Source organism: Pristis pectinata, chromosome 10 (assembly GCF_009764475.1).
Source record: "Pristis pectinata isolate sPriPec2 chromosome 10, sPriPec2.1.pri, whole genome shotgun sequence".
NCBI classification, from domain to species: domain Eukaryota; kingdom Metazoa; phylum Chordata; class Chondrichthyes; order Rhinopristiformes; family Pristidae; genus Pristis; species Pristis pectinata.
The window spans coordinates 56,867,262-56,885,811 of record NC_067414.1 but is presented as its reverse complement, the minus strand read 5'-3'; positions in this window follow the sequence as shown (position 1 = coordinate 56,885,811).

Genomic DNA, 18,550 nt, shown 5'->3' with positions numbered 1-18,550 from the left:
TTTGTCAAGTCCTCAGAGGATTCCTAAGATGTGTAAAGTGGTTCACATTTTCCTTGGTCTTATCACAGACTCTTGCTTTAGGGGCCGTGGGCAGTGATGTGCAGCTGGGCAGATTGGTAAAGGATTTTTGCATTCAGAAAATTCAGTACAAGGCCCATCCTCTCATATGCTTTAGTGAAGGAGTACGTGATAACTTAATGCACTGCCTCAGAGTGGCAGAAAGGAACATATGAACTAGGAGCAGATGAAGGGCACTTGGTCCCCTGAGATCGCAGCTGATCGGATTGTAAACTCAATTCTGCATTCTCAATTCCCCTGGTAACCTTTCAACCCCTTGCTAATCAATAATCTTTCTACTTTGGTTTAAAAATATTCAAAGACTCTTCTTCCACTGCCACTTCTTCCAAGAACTCTCTGAGGGAATTTATCAAGTTATCTCTCTAAAATGGGTGACCTTAATTTTAAAACAGTGATTCCTTAGTTCTATATTCACCCACAAGGTGAGCCATCATCTGCAAATCCACCCTGTCAACATCCCTCATGATCTTATAACTTTCAATCAAGTACCCTGTCATTCTTCTTTACTCCAGCAGACACTAGCCTGGCATGACCAACCTTTCCTCAATAGCACATTCTAGGTATAAATCTCTGTCATCTAGGTACTGTGACTCAAGAATGAGTTTGGGGTGATGTTGGTTTTAGAGTGAGATGACATAGACTGAACTATGGGTTAGCTCCATTGCAATGAGAGAAATTGTGTTGGAGTGATGATACAGCCTTGTTTGATCTCATTCTGTTCTTTGATAGGGTCTGTTGTGTACCCATTGCTCAGGATCACAGATTCCAGTTGTCATGTGGTGAACATAGAAGGGTAAAAAAGTTCTAAGTACAGCTAAATTTGAGATGGATTCTCTATAATCCTTCTCAGTTTATGGAGGTGAAGCCTCTTGTGAGGTCGAGAAAGCATAAAATTAGCTTGCTTCCTGCATTGGAAATAACAGACATGGGGTAATCAAGCATTACAATCCTGTGCCTATTTTGAGGATAATCTGTTTAGTCCCCTAATGATTGCATTAAATAGGTAATCTGAATGTTCAATTCATTGGAATGTTACTGTCACAAAAAGAATTTGCATATTAAAGGTGGATATAGAACATAGGGCTTGAATTTTGCACCTCTACACAAAAATCAGTTTTGAAAAGAAAAGCAGAAAATGCTAGAAGCTCATAACGCACATGAGATAGCATTTCCAACATTCTCCTTTTGGTTTCAGGTGTGCGCAATAGGTCTGACCAGCAATTCACAGTTTTAGCATGTCCCTTTGTTTGTGCGTGCTCTCTCTCTCTCTCTCTCTCTCTCTCTCTCTCTCTCTCTCTCCCTCTCTCTCCCTCTCTCTCTTGTGCTCTCTCTCTCTCTGTTCTCTCTGTTCTCTCCTCAATTAGATAGCTTTGTAAGTATCAGAATCACTTCGTCAATTCTGGCCTCACCCTATCGGAGATATGTTCCCTTTGATCTATCCATCCCTCCCCCTCCCTCTCTGCAATTTATTTTCTTCCTGTCACAATTTTGATAAAGGGTCTATAACCTGAAACATTAACTCTTGTTTCTTTCAACAGATGCTGTCTCACATACTGAGTGTTTTGAGCATAATCTGTTTTTATTTCAGATTTATAATACTTGTTTTTATCAAACATTGCTCCTTAATTAAGTGTGTTAGTGTAAAAATTAACTTAAAAGTCTCAGACATTAGATTGACGTCATCTGTGCTTTAATCCTGTTGGAGAATACTCAGCCATACAAAATTAAGGGTATTTTAAGCAATGTACTTCCTGCATTTATCATGATCATGTGCTCTGAATTTGAAGTCCAATATTTTCATGAAAACTAAATTACTATATAAAGATACATATTCATCTAGAAATGTCATATAATTACCTTGCATTCTTGTTAACAGACAAACCAGTTTTAAAGTGCCTGTTTGGTTTTCTCATATTTCAGATTTCTTACAAGTTAGAAAGAGGCCAATCAGCCCATCGAGTCCTTACTGGCTCTCAGACGATTTCCCCACTTAGTTCTTGTAACCTATTTTCTTTCAGATGCTCAAAAACTATACCCTGATTCTTCTACTTCCCAGCTACACTGGGATTAATATGCAGTTAGAAACTAACCTACCAACCAGTATGCCTTTAGGATGTGGATTAGGAGATGAGAGCACCCAGGAGAAACACATGGCGAACGTGGAAACTCCACACAGATGGCAGCAGAGATCTGGGTCGAACCTGGGTTACTGGAGCTGTTATTAAAAGGATGTTATAAAAGATGTGAGCTGATGATTCATTCTACTGTAAGCTAGTGATTGTAAGGAAGGCACTGAGGACTTAACCTATTGGCAAACATATTTTTGCAGTTTACCTTGAGTAGTGATTGCCAATTAAAACAGAAAATACTCAGCCCTATTCAACTTTCCAGGATTTCTATTTGTCTCCTTTGAAGTGGTTCCTAAATTCTTTTTGCTGAACCCTACTTACAAGGCTTTTTTTCTTTCTGGGCCATCAAATAATTTTATAAATAAGAATTAATTGTTAATTCACCAAGCATCTCCTTTCTATTGTTATGTTACCTTCTCCCCTGTCCTTTGGAATCTAACCTCCACCCTCCTGGATTCAAGACCAATAGCCCAGAGCATGAGAGTGTCCTGAAGTGGGGACATCAGAGAGTTCCCATCACACAGCTTCATAGTGTTTGGGCTATGTGCAACAATAACCTGTTGCAGGGTTTCTAATGGATACTTGGCAAGTGCATATTTTTTGTATAAAGTTTAGAAGAGAATCCATGTTCTTTGCTGCTTTCTTCGTTTTAGAAACTAGCTGCTTGCAAATATGGAAAATCTTCATTGCTGAGTTCTGTGTGATTATGGGAAGTTTCGAACAGTAGCGTGTCATATTTCTGGTCTCTGCCAGTCACATCTATAATGACAGTCCAATCTTTCCTACTGATATTGTCCCTGAAGCCCCTTTTTATTTGAAAATGTATAATCATTTTAAGCAATATGATAAAAGAATCTCACATTGACTTTGGTATTGTTGCCTGTTCTTATTGATTAGTGTGGATGAAGTCATAGTACTGTGGTTTGTGGAGAAGGCAGGGAACCTCCTTTAGAAACAGAACTAAGATAACAAGGTCACACCTTGTGGTGTGACCAATTTTGGTTCCTGAAAGCAAAGCAGGATCTTCCATTTAAAATTGTCTCCATTTTATAATAATTCAGAGGACAGCATTGTTATGTGATAAACACCCACAAAACTGTCCACACCCACAGAGTGAAATTCTGAAATTCCCCCGTTTGTGCTGTAATGAGCCGTCCCTTCATGACTTGCTCATTTTCTTTGGTAAGCAGCAAAGAATAGCCAATGTTTAAGATTTCCCAAAGTAGAAATTAATCAACCAATTAATTAGGGAAAAGACTTGAATAGGCTGATGAAACTGTTAAATAGTTCAGTATTGTTTTGTTTGTCATCTTCATTGATTTTAAATCTGATTTCACACAAGTAAAATAAGTTAAAAATGCTAATGTTTTGTGACCAATGCATTTTCAACTGCATGAAAAATACCTGCTGCCAGGTATCCTTCAGCAATAAATTGAATACTTTTATGTGTAAGGATTGAACGTGCCATTTTTCTATGACATTCCCCAATTTTTCTCATTCCTGGAAGATTTAACATTTGTCATTGAGCAACTGAATTTTAATGGAAACATGAACTGTAACCCAACCAGCACACTTCAGGCTCATTCTGAAGGCAATTTCCTGTTTGCAGTTAAAGTGGAAATTCTACCCCAGTTTCTTCTTCACTGTACATTTGGCAGGGTGACAAATGAAATTATACAGCTCACTGAAGTAAAATCTGACAATTTTCAAGAGTCACTTAAATATTAAAGTAAATACAATTGCAAATTTAAAAAGTCACTGATTCTATAGTCTATCTTTAAAAAGTTTCTTAGGGGTAAGCTAGCATTCATCTCTTTGGGATTTTCCCCTTGTTATTTAAAATTACCTCTGAAGTTTAGAGTGCTTTTCCTTTCTTCTGTTATTTTGAAGCATGACATATCTATGAACAGTCATGTCTTTCTGTGACTCAGTTCTCTTATCCCAGCAGATGTTGTGTAATGAATGTGTATTGTGGCTAGTTCCCCATTTTATAACTGCTGGGCTACTAAAAATTGTGTTGAACCTGTGTTTTTCTTTCCTCTGTTGAACTGGATGAGCTTGAATAGAGGCATTGAGGTTACTAGTATAGGACACCTCAAGGATTGAAAAGAGCAGAGAGAATTCAGCTATTGTAGATGATGCTAGCTTTAAAAGCTTGAGCAGCATTGGAGGGAGACCAGGAAAGGTAAAGGATTCAAAATTGTCAGGTCTGAGGAAAGTTGGGTGGGCTGCTGCTGCTCATCTGCTGAATTTGCCTTTGGTCAAGTTAGCTGACTGTGCAATAATGCAGAGTCAGGTGATCTGTTACATTTGGAATGCTCTGGCACATAGAGAGTAAAGTGCTGGGAACTCAGTCGATTTCCAGCAATAACAGAAGGGCTCGTGGGTGGTTTGTGAGATGCTGCTTTTTTAATGATATTTTGGGAGTCTTTGCATTAAGCTTCAGAGACCAGGAGTGTTAGCCATGAATAATGCATGACCCTATTAGACAGAAAGCACAGGTACACATATTTTTGCTGTGCTTTCCCTGAAGGAAGATCGTTCAGGGCTCTGCATTATTAACACAGCCTGGCAAAGGCTGCATTATTACCTCAAACATGTTTGAACAGGAGGTTGTGGGAAGATGCTCTATTTTAATGTGTTGAGGATACATGGGAGAGGACCAGCAATTCACATATGCTATATTCAAGCCATGCTATTTTATGACCACTATTTTTTCCTCTCAGATGACAATGCATTTTTGTTATTATTAATAATCACTTGCCGGTCCCATTACTTTGGCATTTGTTTTCTCAGGCTTTTCCAGAGTTCCCAGTGAAGAGTGGGAGAGTTACCTAACCAACAGAGATCAGTTCTACTCAGGAATGTTATTATCAATTCAATGACTGTGACTATAAATTGACCTTAAAGTATCCCAGAGTGATGTAATGAGCTCTGGCATAATACTTATGATGCAAGCCACCTTGAGTTGCTCAGTCCCTCCCATTGATTTACATGCAGGGATGCTAATAAAGAAAAACACGTTTCAATGGAAATTTTTTTTCTAAACAGTAACCAAAACTGCACACAGTACTCCAGCCATGACCTAACTAATGTTTTATATTGTTGTATTTAAGCTCTCTACTATTTGTGCAAGTATCCTGCATACCATCATAACCATCTCATCTACTTGTACTGCTGACCTTAGGGATCCTTGGACTTACACACTAAGATTTCTCTGTTTCTCACTACTTCCTAGGGTTGTACCATTCACTGTGTATGTTCTAGCCGCCTTAGTCCTTCCAAAATGCAAAACCTCACATTTTTTTAGGATTAAGTTCTATCTGCCAATTCTCTGCCCATCATACCAACTCATCAATGTTATTCTACAGCCAAAGACCACCCTTCTCACCATTAACAACATCACCAATTTTCATGCCTTCTGTGAACTTACTAAGTTACTCATCCTACATTCACATCCAAATCATTAATGTCCATAACAAAAGTCCCAGCACCAACCCCTGTGGTACACCAATGATCACAGGCTTCCAGATGCAAAAAACAACCCTCGACCATCACCTTCTGCCTCCTGTCACCAAGCCAATGAAACATCAAGCAAATGATGACGTGCACCAGAAGTGTGGTGTTCAAATTAAATTTAGCATGAAACTCCTCCCTGCATATCTTCCCACTTCTGAAATGCAATCAAGTATTGAAGGTCTGGTCTCTATATCGATTTTCTCAAACTGGTCCACTCGATTTGCAACTATAAATCACAGGGACCCAACTGAAAAAGAAAGGCTTTCAAATACATTGCTCTTAAATGAACCACCCACCTATTTTATATATTTATTGATTCAGTGATGGACCTTAAGTTGTTTTTAAGATTATTTCCTTGGGTATATGTGCAATGCTGACATTTGCTGCTTTGTTAATGGCATTGCCTCCATCAAAAAAAAAGGATGTTCAGCCACATTCAGAATTCCTCTGGTAATCAAGTAGTTCATGATAACCATCAGCAGATCCTGGAAAGCATCCAGGCTTAGCTGAGAGCAACTTACTTAACTTACGTGAGGACTGAGTAATAACAAAGTCCAACCTTCAGGATAATGATTGTAGTTATTGAATTGGACTTTATTAGGTTAGTAGACCAGATTTAGATAGACATCTGTGTCAATGATAGTGAGGCCTTTAAGAAACCAAGTCAGATACTTGCTTTGTCAATATTGGTTGTTTTGTATGGTGCCTGCCCCTGGGAAGGACAGGTCTGCAAAGCTTGGAGTTGCTCTGTGGTTAGGTGACCACATAACTCTAATTTGTTCTGCTAATTGTGTTCAGCATGATGGTAGCTCAGAGCAGCTTTGAAAAAATTGATATCTCATCCCAAGATATTCTTGTGCTCCCTGATGAACCAGTCTTCCTGATCTATGAAGGATTGAGGAATATTACAGACCATGAAGTTAAACATAGGAAATGCAAGAAACACTCAGCAGAGCAGGTAGCATCTGTGCAAAAAGAACCAGAGTTAATATTTCAATTTGAGCTGGGCAAGAGAGATTTTAAAAAGCTAGTTTTAAATTGCAGAGGAGGTGCAGGAGGGTTCGAAAGAACAAAGGGAATAACATGAGTTACATCACAAGTTGCACATGAGCAGTTTTCTCAGTGAACTCGGCCAGAACAGAACTCTGCAGATGTAACCATATGTTAAACGTTTAAAAGTCCTTCAGGACATTTTAAGAATATGACTCTGCACAAAATCTAAGGTGATGTTCTTTATAATAAAGCCTGTGAACTAGTGGAAGCCCCCATCGATCCTAAGTGAGGAAGCCATGGGAGGTAGGTTGTCCATAGCTTGTGCAGGAAGGTGGGCAACCATGTGCATGAAGTGTGGCCAAGAAACAACAGGCATGTTGATGGAACACCATAGGGAATGGGGTCGGGTGTATGGAGGGGAGCTGAAGGGCAAAGCACAATTGGGATCAGTAGCCAGCTGCCAGAGCATGATTGGGAGTTGGAGACAGTAAGGAGGCTGAGATTGGGAGCTGGAGACCAGAGAGTGGCTGGGATTGGGAGTTGGGGAGGTGGTAGAGGGGAGTGAGAAAGAGTGTGGCTGGGATCAGGAGCTGTAGACCAGAAGGTGGTTGGAAAGGTGGACAGGTGTGCCCTGAGACAGAGTGGGTCAATGGAAGCGTGGGAGGAAGTCAGAGAGCTGGTGCAGAAGCTGGAGAAGAACCTCTTGGTTTTCCAGAGACAGGTCTGAGGTTGTGAATGAATAAGGAGAGGGTAGATGAGGGGTTGGAGTGAGGAGGTAAGCAGTGGACAAGGGTATCCACACCAAAGCCTATATATTTGTATATGTGTGTGTGTGTGTGTGTGTGTGTTTTTGTGAGAGTGAGAGAAAGGGAGAAAGCAAGTACATAGATGCTGACTGGTACAGTGTGCACCAAAAATGATTAGTGAGCAAAGTGTTAATATAGTAGTTGATGTGGCTTCCACATTGAAGATTTTTCTTGACAAAATACAAGAGTCGGGACATCATGTTGCAGGTGTACAAGACGTTGGTGAGACCGCACCTGGAGAATTGTGTGCAGTTCTGGTTGCCATGCTATAGGAAGGATGTAATTTAACAAGAGGAGCTGCAGAAAAGATTCACAAGGATGTTGCTGGGACAGGAGGGCTTGTGCTATAAAATGAGACTGGATAGGTTGGGACTGTTTTCCCTGGAGCATAGGAGGCCAAGGGGTGACGTTATAGAGGTTTATAAGATCATGATGTGCCTTGATAAGGTGGATGGTCAGTCTTTTCCCAGGACACTTGGACAGCTATATCGATAGGAAAGGTTTAGAGGGATATGGACCAAACACGGGTAAATGGGACTAGATCTAGGGTCTGTTTTCAAGCTGTATAACACTGTGACTCTATAATGGCCTTTGCTTGAAAATTAATTAAGGTCTAAGGTGTACCATACCCAGTGCTGAGTCACTGTAGGAGGTGATTTAATTTCTTATTCCAAAAAATACGAAGCTTTGATATCTTTATTTGTCATATGTATATCGAAACGCACCGTGAAATACATCTTTTGTGCAGAGTGTTCTGGGAGAAGCCCCCAAGTGTCGCCACACTTCCGGCGCCAACTTCCTAACCTGTACATCTTTAGAATGTGGGAGGAAGCTGGAGCACCCGGAGGAAACCCACGCAGTCACGGGGAGAACGTACAAACTCCTTACAGACAGTTGTCGGAATTGAACCCGGGTTGCTGGCACTGTAATAGCGTTATGCTAACCACTACACTACCATGCCTGCCCTACTATTTACAAGTCACCATATAGAAATTATCTCATTCAGAATTACAATCTTTTTGGAGGTGGTTTCAATTAAACAAGGCTACCAAATCTAATTAGGAGTTTCTTCCACTCATTAGATAGATAACTGCCTGGTCATACTTTTCGCTTCAGCCCATTATTACTTACCATTTCACATCTACAAATAGGGTATTTAAACTAAATGCCTCTTGTATGATTCAAAACGTAAGGTACAATTATGAGGTCCAACCTTAATCAGAACAGTTGGTAATTTGGAGAAACATGATGTGCTATAAATAGAGATTTTAAAAATATAATTGGTTATCAAAGTGAATCACTGCTTTCTGAGGCTGCAGGGAAGCAGTATTTCAATGATGCAACTTAAAGAAAGTTGTGGCTTTAAGTCCCACTCCACAAACTTGAGACAAAAATCTAGGTAATTACATCAGAGGTTTACTGAGAGATGCTGTACTGTCCATGATGCTGTCTTCCATACGAGATGTCAAGTTTAATGTGACATACTATTCCTTCAGGCAGGTGGAAAAGTTCCCTTGCCATTATTTACAAAAATAACAAAGGAATTATCTGCTGTGTCCTGGCAAACATTTCTCATTCATCAGCACAAAAACAAATTATCTGGTTATTATTACATTGATATTTGTGTAACATTTTCAGCATTTCAGAAGTACTTCATTGGCTATAAAATGGTTTGGGATGTCTTGCGATTGAAAAGCTGTTTTATAAATGTAAGGTTTTTGTTTCATTTTTTCACGCCCAGACAGCAAGTTACAAATCTATCCAATCCTCCTGAGTAAGTAGGGAGAAGTCAGTAACAACCCTCTAATAGGTTGATATCTCCAATACAATTAATTTTGAAGTCACTAGCAATACTAAGCCAAGGCAGTCTTGTTCTAATATTCTGCAGTGTAAAAAAAAGTGGGAATTACAATATTTCTTAAAACTAACATTTTCTTTCTTTCCCAGTTCTGCCAGTCTTCAACCTGAAACATTAACTGTGTCTGTTTTTCCACAGATGCTGCCTGACTTGCTGAGTATTTCCAACATTGATTGTTTTTATTTCATATTTCAAGCATCTACAGTTTTTTTTAAATGTTCATTTACTATATTCCTTGACTGTTAAAGCACATGTTATTTGTGTACAAATGAGTTGTTATTTTTGTGGCATATTTTAGTGACTGACACATTCCTAATTTGGGGACATTATCACATTTACTGATGCAAAAAGTGGTTCCTCTTTGTTCCAGCACACAGATCAGGTGACACACAAGAGGAATGGAGAAAGGACTATTATTTATGGAGGCGCTGATTCCCATTTCTTAGTCGCAGTTAGGCACATTCATACTGCCTGGTTCACTCCCATTTTAAATAATTGCAGCAGTCGAGTGCTTCATTTTAGTCGCAGGTGGTCACTTGTCTTAACATGACTTCTGCTTTTCTTTTAAGGTAGCCCCTCCAGGTTGAGGATAATCTGCTCCCACTCCAGTTTGGTGACTTTTGGGATGGTTGATGAAGGACCTGCAGATGCTGCTGCAGATGGGGCAGGAATTACTTGACTGGTTGAGTAGGTGTGTAACTTGGGAGAGGTGTGTTCCTTCCCCCATCTTTGCTTGGCTTCTTTTTGCCTCCGACCAATGGACTCCAGGTTTTGAATGCCATCCCTAATGCTGCTACTCCAGTTTGAGCAGTCATGGGCCACAGTTTCCCATTACTCAGTGGGAATGTTGTATGTATTTCAAGGAGGTTTTGAGAACACTCTCAAATTACTTCCTCTCTCCAGTTGGTAATCTTTGCCATGACAGAGTGTCTGTTTCAGGAGGATTACGTTGGGCATGCAAACAGTGACTGAAATTAGGCCTCGATAGTGAGGGTGTTGGCTGGAGAGAGGACACAGATGTTGGTTCACTTTTCTTGCAGCGAATTTGGAGGATTTTGTCGAGACAGCACTGGTGGCATCTCTCTGGTGTTTAGAGGTGCCAGCTGTAAGTAGTCTTCTCTGAAGTGTACAGGAATGCAGAGTTCCCTGCTGCACGGTGGACCATGAGCTTTATGCCAGGTCTGCTATGGTGTAGGGCTGGAGGCTGCTTTAACTTATAAAATGCATATTAGTGGAACCTTCTTGTTGTAAGGAAGGTGTACAAAAGCAAGGAAAGGTGAGTCACAATGCAACGACTGCTTGCTAATACCAAGAACTGCACACAAAACATTCCAGGAAAAATAATGCAATTTTTAATAAGCAATGTCCTTGCTTAAGTAACAAAGTATCGGCAGAGCTCCATTGCAACCTCTAGATAGCATTTATTGATCATATTATCCCACCAATGGCCATACAAGTTACCACAGCCCTAAGCCATTGATTTCCTCTACTATGGTATGATGGGAATTATCTGAATTAGCTAGTTTACTGTACACTTGTGTAATAGGGAGATACTGGATGCCTTGACAGAAGCACCAATTCTCCTGCAAACCCTTTGGTTTCCCCAGATTGATAACATGTTGCCATTTGATCTGTATAAATAAACCCACCCCATCTTTGCTACTTCAAGAGGAATAGAAGGTAGCAGGCTGATGGATAAGACATTGGCTGCATTCCACATTTTACAGCCTTGAGACTCCATACAGACAGAATTAGAGCTTAATAATAATATTAATAATAATGAGATCCTTACTGTGAGGCAATACAATTGAACTCAGCAGGCAATATTCTTGATGCCTGGATTTTCACCTTACAATGAGAGGACCACACAGAATAAATGTAGGAGAAAAATACTGATATCTAGCAGCTGGATGTCTCCCAGTGTAGAAGAAACAGATGCACATCAAACACGTCTTGGCTCCTTCTTAGTTCCATAAATTATCACTGTAGCAAATTGAAGAGCTGATAAAACAGAAGTCATCTCTCTTCACTGCCTGGTTGCTCACGTTCTGTGCCAACACTATCAAAAATAACACAGAAAGCCGTATCTAATTACAAAGTCTTTTTATTTCAACAACTGTGTTTTACATATTGGTGTATTTTTTTTAGTGCCAATTTTCAGATCCCATTTAGATTTTATATCCTACTGCCCTTTTGTGATTCCTTAACAAAAATATTAAATCTAGTCCCTTGCTAAAAGGATATCAGGCCACTTCAGGAACTTGTGTCCTTGTAGCTGGGAGAGAGATTCATTAAAACAAAATGATGTATATTTAAAGACCCAACTCTCACATTTGATGGTGTCTGAAGCATATCTGGTGTCATGTTGATTTAGATTGCTATTGGGGTTTCCCTGAGCTCCAGAGAACGTTGCTAACAATGGGCCCAATCCTGGTGTTTCGGTTGTCAGACCTTGCAGAGTCAACTCTCAGTGATGGGCAGGCTGTCTCTGACACCCATAATAAGGTAGACACAGAGAAAATGGATGACACAGGTTGGCGTCAACTGAGAAGGGGCAAAGAAGCTCATGAATGGCAGCTAATTATCTGGAGAAAGTGTAAAGAGAGAGAGAGGCAGAAGGGAGTGAAAGAAAAGAAGAACAACTAGGCTGGAGTTGAGAGATGCAGAACACAGCAATTATTAGAAATCAGAAATAAAGGAGAATGCTGGGAAAGCCAAGCAAGTCAGGCAGTATCTGTGGAAAGAAAATCCAAGTTACATCAAACTGATAAGGAATTGAAGAGCAAAATGTGGCAGATGCTGATCTGAAACACTCAGATCACAGAGCACGTAGAATGAGAAGCAGAGCCAATCCACCCAACTCACATGAAAGGTTATCAGCTTGAAACATCAGTCCTGTCCTCCTCCCCAGAAGGTAACAGCCCAACCCGTTGAGCACCACCAGCGTTCACTGCTCCTACACCAGAACTGGCCAGTTGTGACACAAACTAGAAAGCCAGTTTGCATGAAATTGCTGAATTCGACAACCCAGAAGCATACCCAGAAGGAAAATGAGTTGTTGTTTCTCAAGCCTACGTTGGACATTGTTGGAACAGTATAAAAGGCCAGAATGAGAGTGGAATAGAGAATGATTGCCAGGCAGCTGGGTGTAGATCAAATGGGTGCACTTTGCAAAGCCATCACCCAATTTCTGTTTGGTTTCTCTGACATAGATGAAACCACATCACGAGCACCATATGCAGTGCACCAAACTAGAAGCAGCATAGTCACTGTTGTAGAAATTGGTGCAGCCAATTGATGCATATATGATCTTTAAAGAGCTTCGGTTTTTTGGTGACTGTCTTTTAGCCAGTAAAGGGTAGATGAAATATTAATCTCCATATCAAGTAGAATCGTATTTATTTTACTTATTTTATAATTATTTTTAATTCTCTCACCTATCCTTTTGGATTACTTCCGTAGAATTTTTATCTTCACTCAGAACCATTGGTCACTTTGCATTTTAGAATTTGCTTCCACTTTTTTTATATATCTTATATTTTAGTAATATGTACTAAGGAATTTACAGATGTTTATATCTTCGTGTCTTTGTGTTTGCTTGAAGGGATATTTCTGAGAGCTCATACAGAATTAACACATGTTCTTATTAAGGCCTTTTACACCCATCCAATTGCACTTTGGGATGTGTTCCTCGGAGTCCAAAAGGACCTGAAAAGTTAATTCCAATTAGGTCCATAATCCTAAATCCAATTCCAATTATACTCTATGCATCACATACCAAAAAAATAGCATTCCCCAGATAATTAGTAAGATTTGTAATACTGGAACTTATTTGGATTGCAAAGCAAATATGTAAACCCAGAACTAATAGGCAACCAACTGTACTGGAACTAAGCATTAATTTTCAGAAGTCAGAAAATTTAATTTCACTTACAGCTGGTAAATAATTAAACTATGTTCTGCACCAAATATCTATCACAGGATACAGGGAGAACATCAGTGTAAGGTTGGTTACAATAATGTTATTTATTTTACAACCCTTTGATAATTATTCAGTGTAATTATGATATATAATCATAGTCTCATTTATGACCAAATGAGAGCTATGCCTTTGTAGTAGGCAATGAGAGTGCCCAAAGCAATGAAACATTTTATTAGTTATTCTTTTGATTCTGTACTCATTAGTTTTTAAATGAATTGTCAGTTTCAGTAAATTTCCAGAGACATTGGCGGTATGCTTCAGGTGATAACAATTAATACTCTCTGAAGAGAAGTGCTGCATTGCAGAGGTGTTTACGACACAGGATAGTCACTTGGCTCTCTCCTGAGATGTACTGAGTCAGCAACATCACTAACTCATCAAAACCAACCCTTCAACCAGGGACCACTTTAAGAAATTGAAATCACTACCTTGGCTGTAAGAACATTGTACGAACGTCAATGTTTTATTATTTTCTGTTCCCAGTGCAAGCCAAGGGTTTATATTGTTCAGCCTGAAATGTGACTGCAAAGCACATAATCAAGACTGCCACATGAAGTTCTCGATACTGGCATGAAAATATTTTAAAAATTCGACTTCTTTTGAAAGATGACTGTTCAATAATGCCATTCTATGCATGTAGACAAATAGTTTCTGGAATACTGAAATAACAATCTGATGACATTTAAGATAATTTTGAAACAACCTGGCACATACCATTAATTAAATTTTGGCTTCCACAGAATCCATAATTACAGTACATATATGGCAATAAAAATAACTGACATGTTCAACTTGCAGCAAGACTTGGCATAATGTTTGTATTTTCTACTTAGTGGTATTTGATGTTCCACTGAGCTGGGGCACAGGGACTGTCAGTATACCAGTGACTCCAAAGTGAAAATGAAACTATTTATAGAAGACTAGTAGAAGTCATGTGGCATTTGAAGTATGATGTCAGCAGAAACAGGGACCAACAAAAATAGTAAGACAAGGTTTCTTTCAAAATGTTTTTTAAAATGTTTAAAGGCACATGCTATTGTTTTAAAAAGAGAGAGAACACCAATCTTTTAAAAATACATTCCAAAATAATAAAATATGTGTATCAATAAATAGGCCTCTCTTTATATTCAGGATTATCATTTAGGCAGCTACTGGGGGAAATTGGTAATACTCAACTGGAATGGATCTTTCTTCTGGAGTCAGATCCAATCACCATTATTGACCTGACCAGGAGCCAACCGTGCTGCTCCAGTTAGTTTCTGGCTGCAGCCTTGAATAAGGGCTGGACTCCAGCAGGACTTTTGGGTCACAAACTAATCATTTACCCAATTGGGCAAAATTGACTCCGTCCAATATCATGGCATGCAAAAAGTGACCATCAGACCTCTGATGGAGCCTTCTCCACGTCATTAATCTAATCTAGTTTATACACCTTGCTCCTTCTTACTTCTCTTTTTCAAATAACTTCCTAATTTCCTTTTAAAAGAATTTATGAACTCTGCTTCAACTGTTTCTTATAGAAAACTATACATTCCAACTATTTTCTACATACCTTTTTTTCCATTTCTTTTTGTGGATGTCTTAAATCTGTTCCCTTTAGCTCCTCTCTCATCAGTCAGTGGAAACAACTGTTCATCTTATGATAGTAATTTTGAGATGAACCCCAAGAAGGATGCTCTGGACACTGCTCATCACATCATCCCTGCCTAGGAGCCTTTGGTTTATCTCTATTCTTCACTTTGACTTTCCAGCCATTTCTTAGTGGCTGTAACCATTGACATTTATCACAATTTTCCAGATTTATAAATATTCTGCAGTTATTCTTGTGAACAGCAGACTCAGCTTTTACTTTATTAGTGAAACAATTTGTTTTTTTTGAATTTCCATCAGCAAATAGGTGACTCTTTATCCTTGTGTTTGAACATAATGCTGATTCTGACTTGGCAACAGTCACAAGCAGAGTCAAGGTTTGGGAGATGTGCCAAAAGATGAGTCATTCTGTTGTCAGGCTGCCAAAGACCGTAATGCAGAGGTAATCTCAAAAGACAATATGCAGAGCTTCTAACTAACTTATTTATTCCTTCTGGTTAACCAAAGTGCCCATGGCATTATGTTGCTGCTTTCAGGAATCCGAAAGTGTGATGCTATGCTGACAGAGGAGGTCCTGTTGATTCATGTTCATTTGAATAGACATGAGGATATAAACATACTGTAATTTCCTTAATATGGTACTGCAATATAAGATGCAAAAAATGGTGGGAGCAAGTTTTGGCCAAATAAACCTATCCTTCTAATCCTTCAGTCTTTTCCTCTACCATTTCACCACTGGTATTGCATCCCAGAAACACAATTAATTGGTCAGTGGTCTAGATGAGTATTTTGAAAGCCATGTGTGAAATTCTTAAACTGAAGTGAACGAATATGTAAATTCTGCATGATCCACATTTATTGCTGGCACAGTGGGGGGAAAAAAATTCTGGATAGCCATTGAAGTTTTTTAAAAAGGTAAAAAATAAAAAAAAAAGTTACAGCCTTAGGTACAATTTACGTGAGGAAAGTTTAGGCCTTCGATGCCCAGATCTCCTTCTCTCCAGTCACAAGGCCATTCCTTAAATTACTCAGCTGTTTGAGACCATTCCTTCAGACTCCACAGATTCTTGCTGAGCAACATTTTGTTCTTGCCTGCCAAATGGCGGCTGCTTCCCACCTCACCTGGGGGTAGCAGCCAACTCTCTTCAACTCACTTTGCACCCACCTGATAATCGACCCAAAATCAAGCCTCTGGGTCTGTAATTTGTTTTTTGTGGTCAATTTGACTGTAAAATAGGTTAAAGGAAGTTAGTGTAAAAATGTAACTTAAGGAATTTTGGAAGTGCAGTCTGAGAAGATGATGCAAAATGGCATGAAGTGGTAGGCAGGGACCCAATCTAGAACATACTATTCCAAGGAAGGACAAGATTTAGAAAAACCTAGACAGCTTATATTCTTTGCAAATAATATAGAATGTGTTCTAATAACAAAATGGTACTAGAATGAATATGAATTCCTTTTATAAATATGTTATATGTAACCAGTATTTAATGTCTATATTTTATTAAGTACACGCTAATCTTATGACCTTAAAATTTTGAAAAATATGACAACATTCAGTTATGTTTTTCTGAAGGAAATGCAGTAACAAATTGGCCTGATGAGCTACTCAGCCATGGCCCAGACAAGGCCCAGACATCTTCGTCTGTTTCATTAATGATCTTCCTTCCATCAGAAGGTCGAGAGTGGGGATGCACCTCCTGACATCTCAATTCCACCATCTACAAGGCACAGATCAGGAGCATTATGAAATACTCTCCACTTGCAGGGCCAACAACTCTCAAGAAGTTTGACACCATTTAGGACAAAATAGCCACTTGATTGGCATCCCATCAACCACCTGAAACGTTCATTCTCTCTGGCACCAGCACACAGTGGCTACAGTATGTACCATCTACAAATGCACTGTAGTTATCTGCCTGGGCTAGTCCGGGGCAAAGGAACAGCACCATCTGTGGGTTCCTCTCAAAATCACACATCATCCTGACTTGGAAATATTTCAATGGTACTTCATAGGCACTGGATCAAAACTCAGCCCAGCAGAACTGTGGGAATACCTTAACTGGAAGGACAGCACTTATTCAAGAAGGCAGCTGACTGCCATCTTCTCGAGGACAATTAGGGAAGGGCGTTGAATGATGGCTTTGCCAATGAATCCAGATTCTGAAAATAAATAGATGTAAATAGGATAAACTGGTAAAGGAAATTAGTGCACTGATTATTTGCATTGAATGTAATAGCACATCTAAACATTTCAAAGGCCTTGTTACTTGTAACTAAAGAGGCCAACAATTTTTAGAAAGGCTTAGTGAATTCAACTAATTATATTAAATAATGGATAAGATAGATATCAAGGAATGAGCTATGCAGTATCTTGAGGGTTTTAAGAAAATCACAATTAGTACAGTCTGAACACAGTCAAGCTGGACAGTTCCAATGTTTCAGTCAATTCTAAAGTTCACCAAAAAATTATTTCATCTTTTACATTTTTCTTTGACCAGTTGCTTGATCAATGATAATTTTTAAAATCAACAGAAAGAGAGTAAATTGATTTCTCGTCATTTCTTACCAACTGTTTTACTCCTACCAACTCGTGCGCAGATAATTGCAAATTCAATCTTTTCTACTGAGCCCATTGCCAATTTTCACAGCAATATTTCTCCTTCTCTCCCTCCCCTCACATCGCTCTCTCTCAAACACACACATACATATATCTATCTATCTATATCTACATATATACAGTGGCATGCAGAAGTTTGGGCACCCCTGGTCAAAATTTATGTTACTGTGAATAGCTAAGCGAGTAAAAGATGACCTGATTTCCAAAAGGCATAAAGTTAAAGATGACACATTTCTTTAATATTTTAAGCAAGATTACTTTTTTATTTCCATCTTTTACAGTTTCAAAATAACAAAAAAGGAAAAGGGCCCAAAGCAAAAGTTTGGGCACCCTGCGTGGTCAGTACTTAGTGACACCCCCTTTGGCAAGTATCACAGCTTGTAAACGCTTTCTGTAGCCAGCTAAGAGTTCTTCAAATTCTTGTTTGGAGGATTTCCACCCATTCTTCCTTGCAAAAGGCTTCTAGTTCTGTGAGATTCTTGGGTTGTCTTTCATGCACTGCTCTTTTGAGGTCTATCCACAGATTTTCGATGATGTTTAGGTCGGGGGACTGTGAGGGCCATGGCAAAACCTTCAGCTTGTGCCTCTTGAGGTAGTCCATTGTGGATTTTGAGGTGCGTTTAGGATTGTTATCCTATTGTAGAAGCCATCCTCTTTTCATCTTCAGCTTTTTTTTTACAGATGGTGTGATATTTGCTTCCAGAATTTGCTGGTATTTAATTGAATTCATTTCTCCCTCTATCAGTGAAATGTTCCCCGTGCCACTGGCTGCAACAGAAGCCCAAAGCATGATCGATCCACCCCTGTGCTTAACAGTTGGAGAGGTGTTCTTTTCATGAAATTCTGCACCCTTTTTTCTCCAAACATACCTTTGCTCATTGCGGCCCAAAAGTTCTATTTTAACTTCATCAATCCACAGGACTTGTTTCCAAAATGCATCAGGCTTGTTTAGATGTTCCTTTGCAAACTTCTGAT